Below are 12,179 nucleotides of genomic sequence, written 5' to 3'. Positions count from 1 at the left end.
AGAACAGGAGGACTTGTGGCACCTTAGAGACTAACCAATTTATTTGAGCATAAGCTTTCGTCAGCTACAGCTCACTTCATCGGATGCATTCAGTGGAGCTGTAGCTCACGAAAGCTTATGCTCAAATAAATTGGTTAGTCTCTAAGGTGCCACAAGCCCTCCTTTTCTTTTTACGAATACAGACTGACATGGCTGCTCCCCTGAAACCTTTGTATATATTGTTGTCCCTGAACATCAAGCTCTTCGGTACCATCAACACAATCAGAAAATAACTGTGTGCCAGTTTCCATTCTGACAGGCATCTAATGGGTTACCCTGCGGAGGCTTCCTGCAGCTGTGTGGGTTTTATATTCAGTACTGCAGAGGGGAGTCAGGCCCACAAGCAACTGCAGGTTTCTTTATTGTGGGCAAGGTGGCTTTGAAATGTTTTCACTGAGTGATCTCAAATGAGGAACTCTGATTCAAACAAGAATGAGATAGGTCCACCCACGGCTGTTAGCCAAGATGGTCAGGGCCGCAGCCCCTTACTTCAGGTGTTCCTAGCCTCTGACTGCCAGGAGCTGGGACTGGACAAAGGGATGGATCACTCAATAATGGCCCTGTTCTGTTCATTCCCTCTGGGGCACCTGGCACTGGCCACTGTTGGAAGACAGGACACTGGGCTAACCGGACCATTGGTCTGACCCAGGATGGCCATTCTTATGGTTTTATTGTGTTCTTATGATTCCTGAGGTGGCTGTTTTGTGCTCTGTGTGACAGTTATGATTTAAATAATAAAGTGGGCACTGCTAAGCCTTGCGGGCTCTGTGGGAACACTCTGTTTTCATGCACTCGCACAACGCTGCAATGTTTGGGCTACAAAAACCTACGGGGGAATATTTTTGAATCCAAATGCAGAAAAAACAACCAACCAAAGGACCCATTTTCTTAGCATTAAAAACACTAACAACAATCAGGGGAGACAGAAGCTTTTTGTATGAGCTAGAAATGAATCTCAGCTGCAAAGTTTGGATCTAGACTCAAAACTTCCCTAGGGCTTGGGGTACTTGGATTTATCTCGACTGTTGCATTTGGGTTCCCTGGATTGCGGTCTACTGGTCAGAGCCCAGGGCTGGGAGCCGCAGACCGCCCTACGTAGGATATTTACCAGGACTGTGTCCCTTTGAGAGAACTCTCTGGGCTGATATCCCACTGCCAGGCAGCACCTTGGAAAATGGGAGTCTACTAGGAAGAGCGCTTCCCTCTGTTTACCCCTGCAAAGCTGGTCACCAGCGAGGGAAACACAGCTCCGCGAGCCAAAGAGGAGACGGAGGCGGCACGGGGGCAGCAGAAGGAACACAAAGAGAGAGAGAGAGAGAGAGAACATTTCTGCTCAAAATAGCCTTGTATTTTTAACACAAACATACAGCCCAAAACCAAACAAAAGCCCAGCTCCAGCAAGCAGTCAGGCAAACCACGTCCCCCCAGGAGCACAATGCCGAGTAAATAGGCTGCTCTGGTAGTCAAGCCCGCGCTGAACGTCACTGACCGATGGTGACCTTGTGGAAGTCTTGATGCAGAAAAGCCAACCTGTCTGCGAGCGAGCCCTGGGAGGTGAGGGTGGGAGGTGGGGAGAGGGGGTGGCAATTGGGGAGTGGCTTTGAGGCGGAGATTCAGGTCTGAACCAGAACTTGTGACCCCTTTGGCTTTCCCCTCCCCAAATGCACAGGCTTGCACACGCTCACTGGCCAGCAAGGGGTAGCAGTGCTCACGCGCGCGTGCGCGCACACACACACACTTTATTGCTATTTTACAGGAAGGAACGTTGCACTTTGCAGACCAAAAGACAAGTCGCTATCCTGAGTACTTTCCAATCCTGCAGACAGGGCGCGCTCTGCTCAGGAGCCAGGGCTTGTGGGCACTTTGAAATGTACTGAAATGGCTCTGTAGGCGTGTCCACTGCAGGATTTATACCCAACGGATTAGCCCAGAGTAGCCCTTTTGATGAATTTCCGAGTGTAGACAAGCCCATGGTGTGTACAGGATCAGACCCTAAGTTATACACAAATCGATATTTTTTTAAGGCTAGAAGGGGCCATTCTGATTATCTCATCTTACACATGAGCAAGCTTCTAAACCTCTACCACAGAAATGTGCACGCAGACGAGGAAATTACTGTTCCCAACATCATTAGGGAAATCAGACAGTGCCCTACTGGAGGTCCTCTGGAAGAGTTTTCTCTCCTGGGCAGTGGTGGTGAAGGTTTTACTTAGCTATTGGCAATCTAATGCTGGTGTCAGCTGTACTCCCGAGGCAAAAGCCCCTTTTGCGTCTTCTCTGGCCTTGCATAGAACAGGACGCGTTGCCTCGCAGCCTGCTCTGGATTTTCTGGCTGAAGTTTTTCCTCTACACCTCTTCGTCTGTAATATGGGCAGAAGCCTAGGGTTCTTCTCATCTGTTCTGCATGCTGGGGCAACAGCATGATGTGAGGCTAATGTACCTCACAAAGCCACAGGGCATGGGAAAGGGTGGCAGAATTTAGAGAAGGACAAGCCTGAGTCTGTTCCCTGCAAGCACCGAACATGGCCCCTTTGATCCCGCTCCAGTAGAGAATGGATCAGATACTCAGGAGTGCCCTGGGTGGAAAGCTGAGGGTGACCACCTGGCTTGTATTTGAAGGGGTGTCCCATATTTGGTAGCTAATGGCCCATATCCAGTCAAGAGCTGGCAAGAAGGGTTTGATTGGATTTATCTTCAATCAGTAGCCAGGCCAAGGGTTATACGCTGGTACAAACGTATGCTTTTGGGCCAGGAATAAATCCGTGTGGGCTGGTGTCCCTACTGTGGCTGGTTCCTCTCTTTACACAGAGTTTTGTCCCTTATCTGTCTGCCTTTTGCTGAAATGTAGGCGGTTGCCTTGAAGGACGGGAGCGTATAGCAAAATGCTAGAGTTTCCAATATTCATTTGCAATGGGGTGCTTGTGACTTCCCCTACTTTCTAGGAGGGGGTGCTGTACCCCCTCTGTAGGGTTTGCCACACACACACACACACACACAAAGGACCCCTCGCTCCAGACTGCATGTCATGGCCACTCTATTTTGGATAATTCATGGCAACTTCTTGTCCCAGTCACTCTTCCAAAAAACCTTTCGTTTGGTTTCCTTCTGCTTAAGCCCAATGCAGCAGTGCAGCAGTTTGCTTTATGGGAGCGTGGGTGGGCTTTTTAAGCTATAATTCTCATTTACATGATCCTTTTTTAACTCTGATCTGGCAAATCCCACCCTAGATGCTAACGTGATGAGGTAAAAATAGATGTGTCCGCTGGGTCACACGACGACGCTGCAGAGCCAGCTCCATGAAAGCTGCCGTTGGCTGGACTTTTTAGACGAGAATCCACAAAGTCTGTCCTTTAGTGAAGATTGTTTGTTGCTTAAAGCCTCTAATGGGTGAAATCTGTCAGTGAAGGACACCAACAAAGAGAGGTTTTCTTTGCTCAGAGTTTAACGTATTTAACCCCACAACAGTTCTGTGCAGTAGATATTATCCCTATTTTACGGGTGGGGAAGTGAGGCCCAGAAACGAAGCCCAAGGTCACACAAGAGCAAGGAATTGAATCCAAATCCCAGGCTAGTGTCCTAACCACCGACCTGTGCTTCCTCCTAGAGAGTTGTAAAACCCCGTGCTTTGCAATGCCCTTTATTTTCGGTAGCATTTTGAATACCGCTTGGATTCCAAAGGGCTTTACAGAGTTAAGCAATATACCTCAGGGAAGGGTGGTCTTGCAGCTAAAGCATAGGACTGAGAGGCAGGACACCTGGGTTCTTTCCCCAGCTCTTCTGCAGACTAGCTGCATGACATCTTGTGCCTCAGTTTCCTCTTCTGTAAGATGGTTACTGCCCGCCTACCTCACCCAAGGTGTGTGAGCCACAAACGATCACTGTAAAGATGTCTATGAGCCTGGGATGCATGGTGCTGTATTCTTATTGTTATGGTGATTGATGCCAATTAGTGAGATGATGATGATGATAAACTCCTAGTGGGAGAGGAGTCAGGAGAAGGGAGCAGGAGACACACTGGGCAAGCCAGGAGGCTGGGGAGAGGGAGGGGCCCCTGCATCTGCCAGAAGCCTTATCCAGCCCTGGTGTCAGGCTGGTAGAGAGCAGCTGCCTGCAGCCAGCGCAGTTCAGATCTCGGGGACAGGTAGGGGGAAGCCATGACTTAGCTTCTGTGTAAGGTAGGAGAAAGCGCAGCGGGACCGGCTGGGCTGGCTGGGGGGGGTCAGCCCCAACACATTTGGATGGATGGGCTATATCATTATGCTGCAACCCTCTGCTCTTTGGGCCCCCTGAGCCAGGGGCACTCAGCTGGTTGGGACGGTTTCTCCAGAGGAGGCTTTGCTCACCCTCTCCACCTATCCGCCAAAGTTTCCTTCTCTGGGAGCCATCCGCTCTCTGGCCTTGGCCCTTGCATGGAGCTGGCAGGACTGGGAAGGGCTCGATGGGACCTTGAATTCAGTTAGTGTGTTGCCAGCGAGCTGGGAGAGATGTGAGCACAGATCCCAGCTCCCCATGGGGCTGGGAGAGGCTTTGCTTTGCTTCCCGTAGATCAAGTTTGCCAAGTTTGCATCGGAAGCATAGGGCTTCTGAAGACCTGTTTCTCTGCAGTCAGGGTACAGATTGGGTCTGGTTTGGGGTGGGGCTGGGGTTGGTGGAGAGGGATTGTTTGGTTATTTTTTTTTTATATAGCAGGGCCCTAAGCAAAAGTGTGTGATGTTAAAGTTCACTCCCATTTCCCTGTGACTGATCATATGCTAAGGCTGGGTCCAAATGCTGATGTGCTTTTCGGGGGACGCTGCATCTTACACGGTGCATCCCCAGAGAGCTTTCTCACTACTTTACTTTGCATGGCTAAGAGTGAGATTTTTCTAAAGCTTTTTAAAATGGCCCAGGAGCACAAGTCCTGTTGCTAGTCAGTTTGAGTTTTGTGCTCCTGACTCACCTAGGAGCATCTGAAATCTCACCCTAAAGCACCTTCTGTCCAAGCATCTCAAAGTACTTGACAGTAGTTGTGATGCTGGAGGCCAGGCCATGCCAGCATGTATCCAGGCCAATTCACTTGTGTATTAGTATAGATCAAAGTGATTGCTGAAGGTAGAAGAGTGTATTTAGTTTTATGAAGTGTAAACACCAATGGGGCATTACTTGCATTGTTTTCTCTTATCTGTATCCTGTTACGAGCTTGTACATACCCCTGTAACTAAATAACCCATCAAGAAAGCCTTGCGGAATGCTAATGAAGGACTTTATCAGACAAAGTGCTAATTTCAAAGCAAATGGCCACTGTGTGTGATGGCCGGAGGTCAGAGACTCAAAGTGCTTTCCTCGCTCACAAAGCCCATGTGGGCAGAAACACTGTCGGCTTGTTTTCAGTCAGAAGAAGCTATAAATATGGATTCAAGGAAAGATCCTTCATCTCTGAACTGTTTGGACTCTGACAGGGAAGTGTACTGATGCAAAGTAGAGATCCCCAGGGACAGTGTGGGTACCCTGAAAAGACTTTTAGGAAACTGGCAGTTTGTTATATATCTGCCACCATTTGGCATTACAAACTGTGACTTACCTGTGCATATATTTTACCTGCTTTAACCTCAATAACTCTCATTTCCTTTTCTTAGCTAATAAACCTTTAGTTAGTTTACTAAAGAATTGGCTACCAGCATTGTCTAGGATCTAGAGTACCAGCAGATCTGGGGTAAGTGGCTGGTCTTTTGGAACTGGGAGCAACCTGATGTGATGTGATTTTTGATTTACGTGACTTTTTATCCCATAGTCCAGTTGGTCTGGGTGGTAAGCTAGGCTGGAGAGCCTAAGGGTCTGTCTGTGACTCCATGATAAGACTGGTGTAGAGCTCCAGGAACTCACATTTGTCCCTGACTTGGTGAAACCGAACTGTAGAACACACCACCAGTTTGGGGTATCTATTCTGCTTTCTGCCAGTGCCCTGAGGCAAGAATTCACAGTTGTGAGCCACTCCAGTCAGCATGACAGTCATAATGGACAGAGCCTCACCATGCTTCTAAGAGAGGGGAATATTATACCCATTTTGCAGATCAGGACGTGAACTCAACTCTCCTGTGTGGTAGGCCAGCGCCCTAACCACATGGCCGCTCTACCCCCGATTAAAGGATAGCAAACTGGAGAAAGGGTTCTGTTTGCTCAAGGTTTCGAGCAAAAAGGTCCAGGTTGATTTGTTCTTTCACCGATCTGGCTCGCCAGTTCCTTCTGCCTGGCTGGGATGTATCATGTGCAAAAAGGCTCTGAGGAAAGGAAGGCAGTGCTTTGCAATAGTCACTTTTTAAATGGATGGATTAATTTGAGAGGAGAACACTCTGGATTCCAAAATGGTCTCTCGTGGGTATTGCTCTCCCATTCCCCGCTCCCCCCGTCCCCTTTGTTTTTAAATGGGCAAATGGACTGAGGTGAAAACTGGCGGCTTCAAATTCCCATCCAGAACAGACTGGTGCCTGGACAGGGACTTGCAGCTCATGTCCTCCTCGGACAACGCGCATAAAGCCTGGGCTTCCATTTAAGCCTGCGAGGAGTTCTGTCGAAGTCAGTGGGATGGTTTACACGCCTACGTTCCCCTGCTTGCTAAAGTGCTTTGCTGTGTCAGGGCGTAAGTGCCCGTCTGCTGGGACTGAAAACAGCCAAGTAACAAACCTAGGGCTAATAGTGGGAATTCTGCCGTAGGCACCACAGCCAAGCGCAGCGGCCCCTTGGGAATGGCCCTGCGCATGCGAACCCTCCTCTGGCAGGCAGGATCCACCTGGGAGGTGAATGCAGAGCCCCCTCCTCCCTCACAACTGCCCTGCTCTCAGCACAGACCATTTATAGTCACAAGAAAGAGGAACCTGGTTTTGATTGGAATGAAGACTTGCAGAGACGGGCCGATGATGTGTTTGGACACTAAACAGTTTTCATGCATGCCGTATCTCTAAACATTCCCCATGACAAATGGCTTTACTAGGCTTTTTTTATTATTATAGCGAGCTGTCGCTGTAAAAAGAACGGAAAATCTTGCCGATTCCCCCCGTAGGCAGGATGCGCTTTCACTTGTCTTATTTAGAGTGGGCCAGTGCTTTTGGCAAGTGGTTTTATGACCCCCAGAAACAGCGCACTGAACTGATGTGTTGGTCACGAGTGCTGTGGGACTGCGAGGCTGAGACGTCAAAAGCCTGACGTCACCAGCGAGGGAATGGTGCTGTGCCAACAGCAGGCGTGAGTGGAAGTGACTGTGGCTGGCTGTGCTAACTAGCTCGGTGGGATAAGCATTCCGCTGTGGCTGGAAAACAGACAGGGGCCCTATCTGCATGGTAGTTTATCCGTGAGCGGAGAAAATTTCTCCTAGCCCATGTTATCCCTGGCCTCTCCTGATGCCGGTGCTGGAACTCGCTCTGCCTGGGCTTGCACGTGAATGCCATGCAGAAGCAGCAGCTCATAACACACCCTGCAGCCAATGTCTTAAGCACCAACGGCCACCGTTAGCTGCTCGCACTGGTGCTTGTGGGCTTCCCGTTCCTTTCCCAGTTGAGCTCAAAGTCCCTGCTCAACTATAGGGCTCTTCCTGGGTTAGCACCTAGCTATCCCGGCGAACACCTCTCCACTGGCAACCCTCCAAGATGCACCGAAGACGTTTCAGAGACTCAGCTGTGAAGGACAAGGCATTCTTGAAGGGGGTACCAGGCTATGGAGCACACCGCTAGAGGAGAACAGGTTGAGCGCTCACCAGATCAAACGCAAGACCCACTTTTTTGGTTAAGGTCTTTCCCCCAGTAGCACCTTTTCTAGGACCACTGCCTAGCGTGGATGTTGGGTGAGAAGAAAAGCGTCCGATCTTGTCTGCACAGGAAAGTTAGGCCAGTATAAGCTAAGGTGTGAATTGAAAATGATGTCGCTATACTTGTATAACTTGCCAGGTGAGCACACTTATTCTGCAATATGTGCCCACAAGGGGGATTATACCAGTATAGCTACACCAGTTAACTATACTGGTATAATTACACCAGTATAACTGATAAAACTTCCCTCTGTAGACAAGCCCTAGGAAAGAGGAGGAGGAAGAGAAGAAGAAAAAGACCAGTTGGAATCATGGACGGACAAGACCACTGATGGGTTTGTTACATTCTAATAGGACGACACCATGACTGCCCCCTGGGACAGTGCCACGGTTGTGTAGATTCCTTTGAAATACCAGGGACAGGTACCTGAACTTTCACCGGGCTCTTGAAGCGCTTGAAACTGTTCCCAAGGTATTTGCTACGCAGAGGCTGGACGTCTCAACAGAGAGCCTGCCCTGGAGAGCTTTCTAGCGCCTCTTCAGAGACTGAGCTTTCTGAAGTTCAGCCCTTGCTCATAGCAGTCGCCCCTTGACCTGCCACAAGGAAAAGGTCCGAGGCATGTGGTCTTTTGTGCGCACGAGGGGCCATTTTCTTTTTGTTCTTTTCCCCGAGCCAAGCGAGCGAAACGGGTGATTGCTGTACAAGGCGTGGAGCGTTTTAGGAATCTCACTCGTGAGCTCTAGAAATGCAGCACAAATAGCTGAGTGGGAGCCAAGCCAGGTTCATGCGCTCAGCAGCCCAGAGCTTTCACTCCCCAGCAGCACACGTGCAGTATCTCTCCCTGAATCTGAAACCCTGGGGCTCGCTGACTGGGGAGTGGAGGAGAGAGGCTGGAACGGTCGGTGCATTGCAGTGAATCTCCACTTGGAAGGAAGTCGTTCTGGGGGAGCAAAAAATAGCCTCACAAGGAGAAAGGCTCACATCAGTGCTACCAGCTCACGTGTTGATTATCAGAGCAGAGCGGCTTCCATGACTGTTAGCAGGGACCAGGCAATGGAATTCCCTCCGTGAAAAGCCCCATTCCCCCCACTGACGATAGCGTCACGAACGTGTAGGATTTGCTTTGGTTCTGTCTTTCATTAAAGTGTGCGCGCGAGAGAGGCTCAGAGCACCACGGTGACAACGGGGCCTTCACGTGCTTCATTGCTGCTAAGCCTGCCAGGCATCGGGATTGGGTCTAGGCCAGATCCTAATGCTGCCTTCTGCTGAGCGCGAGCAGCTAGCGCTGTGCCGCCCTTGGCCCCCGGCGGGCCGCGTTCACGCTGTGATGCCACAAGGCCAGCCTGCTGTAATGGGCCACCCCAAGCGTGTCCTTTTCGCAGGCACTGTGATGACCCTGACACCGCTCTGCAGAGCTGCTTAGACTCCTACTGCACCCGTCCGGCTTGAGCTCAGCAGCGCGTGCTGCAGGGAAGGACGCAGGAAGTCTGGCAGCAAAGGGGTTAATCATAGCGCCAGTCAGGAGCTCTGTTGTCCCGCCTCGGTCCACGTGTTCTAACCAGGTTCCAGAAAAGACGAGGCAGAAATTACCTGACAACCAGCTACGGCCCATGGAAGGACGCTTATCCCCAACGCGAGGGCCCTGTCCAGGGCTCCTTTGGAGCCGTTCCGGCAGGGAGGGGACGTGAAGGATTTGGGACAGCGTTAGACGTGCCTTTGGCCCCATCTACACAGTACGTGGGAGAGCACTCGGCTGATTCAGAAACAAGGGGCTGAATAGTGCATCTGCATCGCAAGCAAAGATGCGATCGTCAGGGCCAGACCTGCGCTAGCTTTCATCCAGCGAGCACACGTCATGAAGATCAGCACACGTCGTGAAGACAGCAGCCCCAGTACGCATCCAGGGTCCCCGGCAGGCTTGGCTTGGGCAGCTGGCCCGTGCTGAAGCCCATCCCACGGTGTCTGCACTACTATTGTTACCCGTGCTACCTAGATTAAAGCTTAGCCTGGGTGGGCTGACAATCAGAGACAGGCTGGCTGGAAGGGCCTTCAAGAAGTCATCTGTCCAGCTGCCCACGCTGAGGCAGGACCGAGTAAACCTGGCCCATCCCTGACAGGGGTTTGTCCAACCTCTTCTTAAAAACCTCCAGCGATGGTGATTCCACAGCCTCCCTGGGAGCCTGTTCCAATACTTAAGTGTCCTTAGGCTAGGAACTTCTTCCTAATATCTAACCTAAATCTCCTTTGCTGCAGATTAAACCCATTGCTTTTTGTCCAACCTTTGGTGGACTTGGAGAAGAACTGACCACCGTCCTCTTTAGAACACCCCTGAGCATATTTGATTCATTCCAGCAGGTTGTTTAGCTATTGGCATTTGTAGCCATAGCCAAGGCCTGGGCTTCTCTTCGTGCTGTCATCTCTCCAGCAAGCTCTTGGGCAGGTGCTGACACTCAAGTGGGGTGAGACAATAAAAGAAATGTTATATTTTCCGGGTCTCATAAACTGTCACTTTAAAGAGAACAATAACAAAAAGGAAGGGTGAACTAAAGCCAGTCCCAGAGCAATAAAACTGCAAATGTTTGCCTTGTCTTGAAATCTGGAACTCCTCACCCATTTCTAACTTCTCTGTCATGCTTGGGGGCATTCCATACGCTTCCTTGTAAAATCTTCTGAAGTTTTTTATTTTTTATTTTTTTTTCATAAATTATACAGGCCAGGAGACCTTAAAAAAAAAAATTACAGGACAGATCCTCATCTGGTGTAAATCAGCATAACTCCATTGAAATCAGTGGAGCAACAGTAATTTACATCAGTTGAAGATCTGAACCATAATTTTTTGCTTGCACAAATGCTTTTTGCTCATGCAAATGTGGGTTTTATGGGCACAACAGCTGCATGTGCATTTTGTTGCTGCGGCCACTTTTGCAAATCTGTCTGGGGTGGGAGAGATTTGACTGAAGCCACTGGAGATGCACTAAATGCCTTTCTAAGGATTTGATTTAGTTATTGCCTTTCTGTCCGTTCTACACAATACTTTCAGAAATTTACTACACCAGTAAATATACCTTTAGAATAGATTAGATATAATAATCTATAATCTAATAATAATAATAATAATAATCTAATTATATATAATCTAACATAATCTAAATAGATTATATATAATCGAGAGAGTGCTTAAAAATAGTGAACTGAATCCATGCTAATACATCTATTAAATTAAAGAGCATATCTAGAGCAATCAAGGAATTGTCATATATTGTAAGACCAGTGGTCCACTTAGCCCACTGTCCTGTCTCTGACATTGGCCAGAACAGAGGTTTCAGAGGAATGTGAGAGATATCCCAGAGTGGACAATTATGGAGTTTGTTTTTGGTTTTGTTCTGACGCATGAGGGTTCACATCTCTTGTTTTTTCCCATCTTAATGCAGCTGTGGATTTTCTCGGTATCCATACACTCTTAATCCTTTTCTGAACCCCACTAATGCCTTGATATCAATATCTTGTGACCGTGAGTTCCACAAGTTGATGGTGTTGATTTCTTTCTGTTGGTTATAGTTACTGCCTTTCAATTTTATTGAATGTCACTTTCTTCTTCTATTCTGAGAGATACCATAGAGCAGTGCCTGATTTCGTTTCTCTGCACTGTTTGTTATTCTGTATGCCTCTAAATCATCCCTGACCATTTTATTCTCTCTTCATGGCTCTAATCATTTCCAAACCTGACTGAGTGCTCACTCTTTCTAGATCCTTTTACAGACACTGGGTGCCTAGAACGGAACATAATATTCCGACTGTAGGCGTACCATTGGTTTACGTGATGGCATTTGGATAGTTTCAGTCCCATTCCTTATGCACCCTGACGTTTTGACTACTGCGGCCATTGTCCCTGATCACATCATGATGCCTAGATCTTCTTTCTGTGCGTAGCTACCGCTAAGGTAGAACCCACTTCTCCTGACTCCCAGGCTTTTGCTTTATCCATGAGACAATCCTCCTTCCCTGACAGACGCATGCAGAGCACACATGCGAGCGACGAATGAGACCGCAAAGCTCTTTGATTTCATACAGCTTGGCACTTACGCTGCTTGCTGCCCTTGTTCCCCATGGGTCTGCTTACAGTGCTGCAAACCACAAGCAGAGTTAGTTACCTTCTCGCCAGGCCATGACGGCACCCCCCAAACTGCGATGCCTTGGGACTGGCTGGGACCCATGGGAAATGGAAACCTCAAAATGCCCTTGAGGCTCGTGAAGGGTAAAGCCTTGATTAGAAGCTGCCCAGCAGAGGCTGTTCCGTCATTTTTGTCCATTCCAGCAGAAAAGAGGCCTCATCAGTGACCCTTTGGCACGGCGATGAGAACA

The 12,179-nt window shown here is 49.0% G+C and overlaps 1 protein-coding gene across 8 annotated transcripts in view; it reads left to right on the top strand.

Annotated features, from left to right (window-relative positions):
• The window catches only part of GPSM1 (G protein signaling modulator 1), a 210,471-nt gene that overhangs the window by 168,122 nt on the left and 30,170 nt on the right, over positions 1-12,179 (top strand). The gene's annotated exons all lie outside the window — the stretch shown is intronic.

Source organism: Chelonia mydas, chromosome 16 (genome assembly GCF_015237465.2).
Source record: "Chelonia mydas isolate rCheMyd1 chromosome 16, rCheMyd1.pri.v2, whole genome shotgun sequence".
Taxonomy (NCBI): domain Eukaryota; kingdom Metazoa; phylum Chordata; order Testudines; family Cheloniidae; genus Chelonia; species Chelonia mydas.
This window is presented reverse-complemented; position numbering and strand designations above follow the sequence as displayed.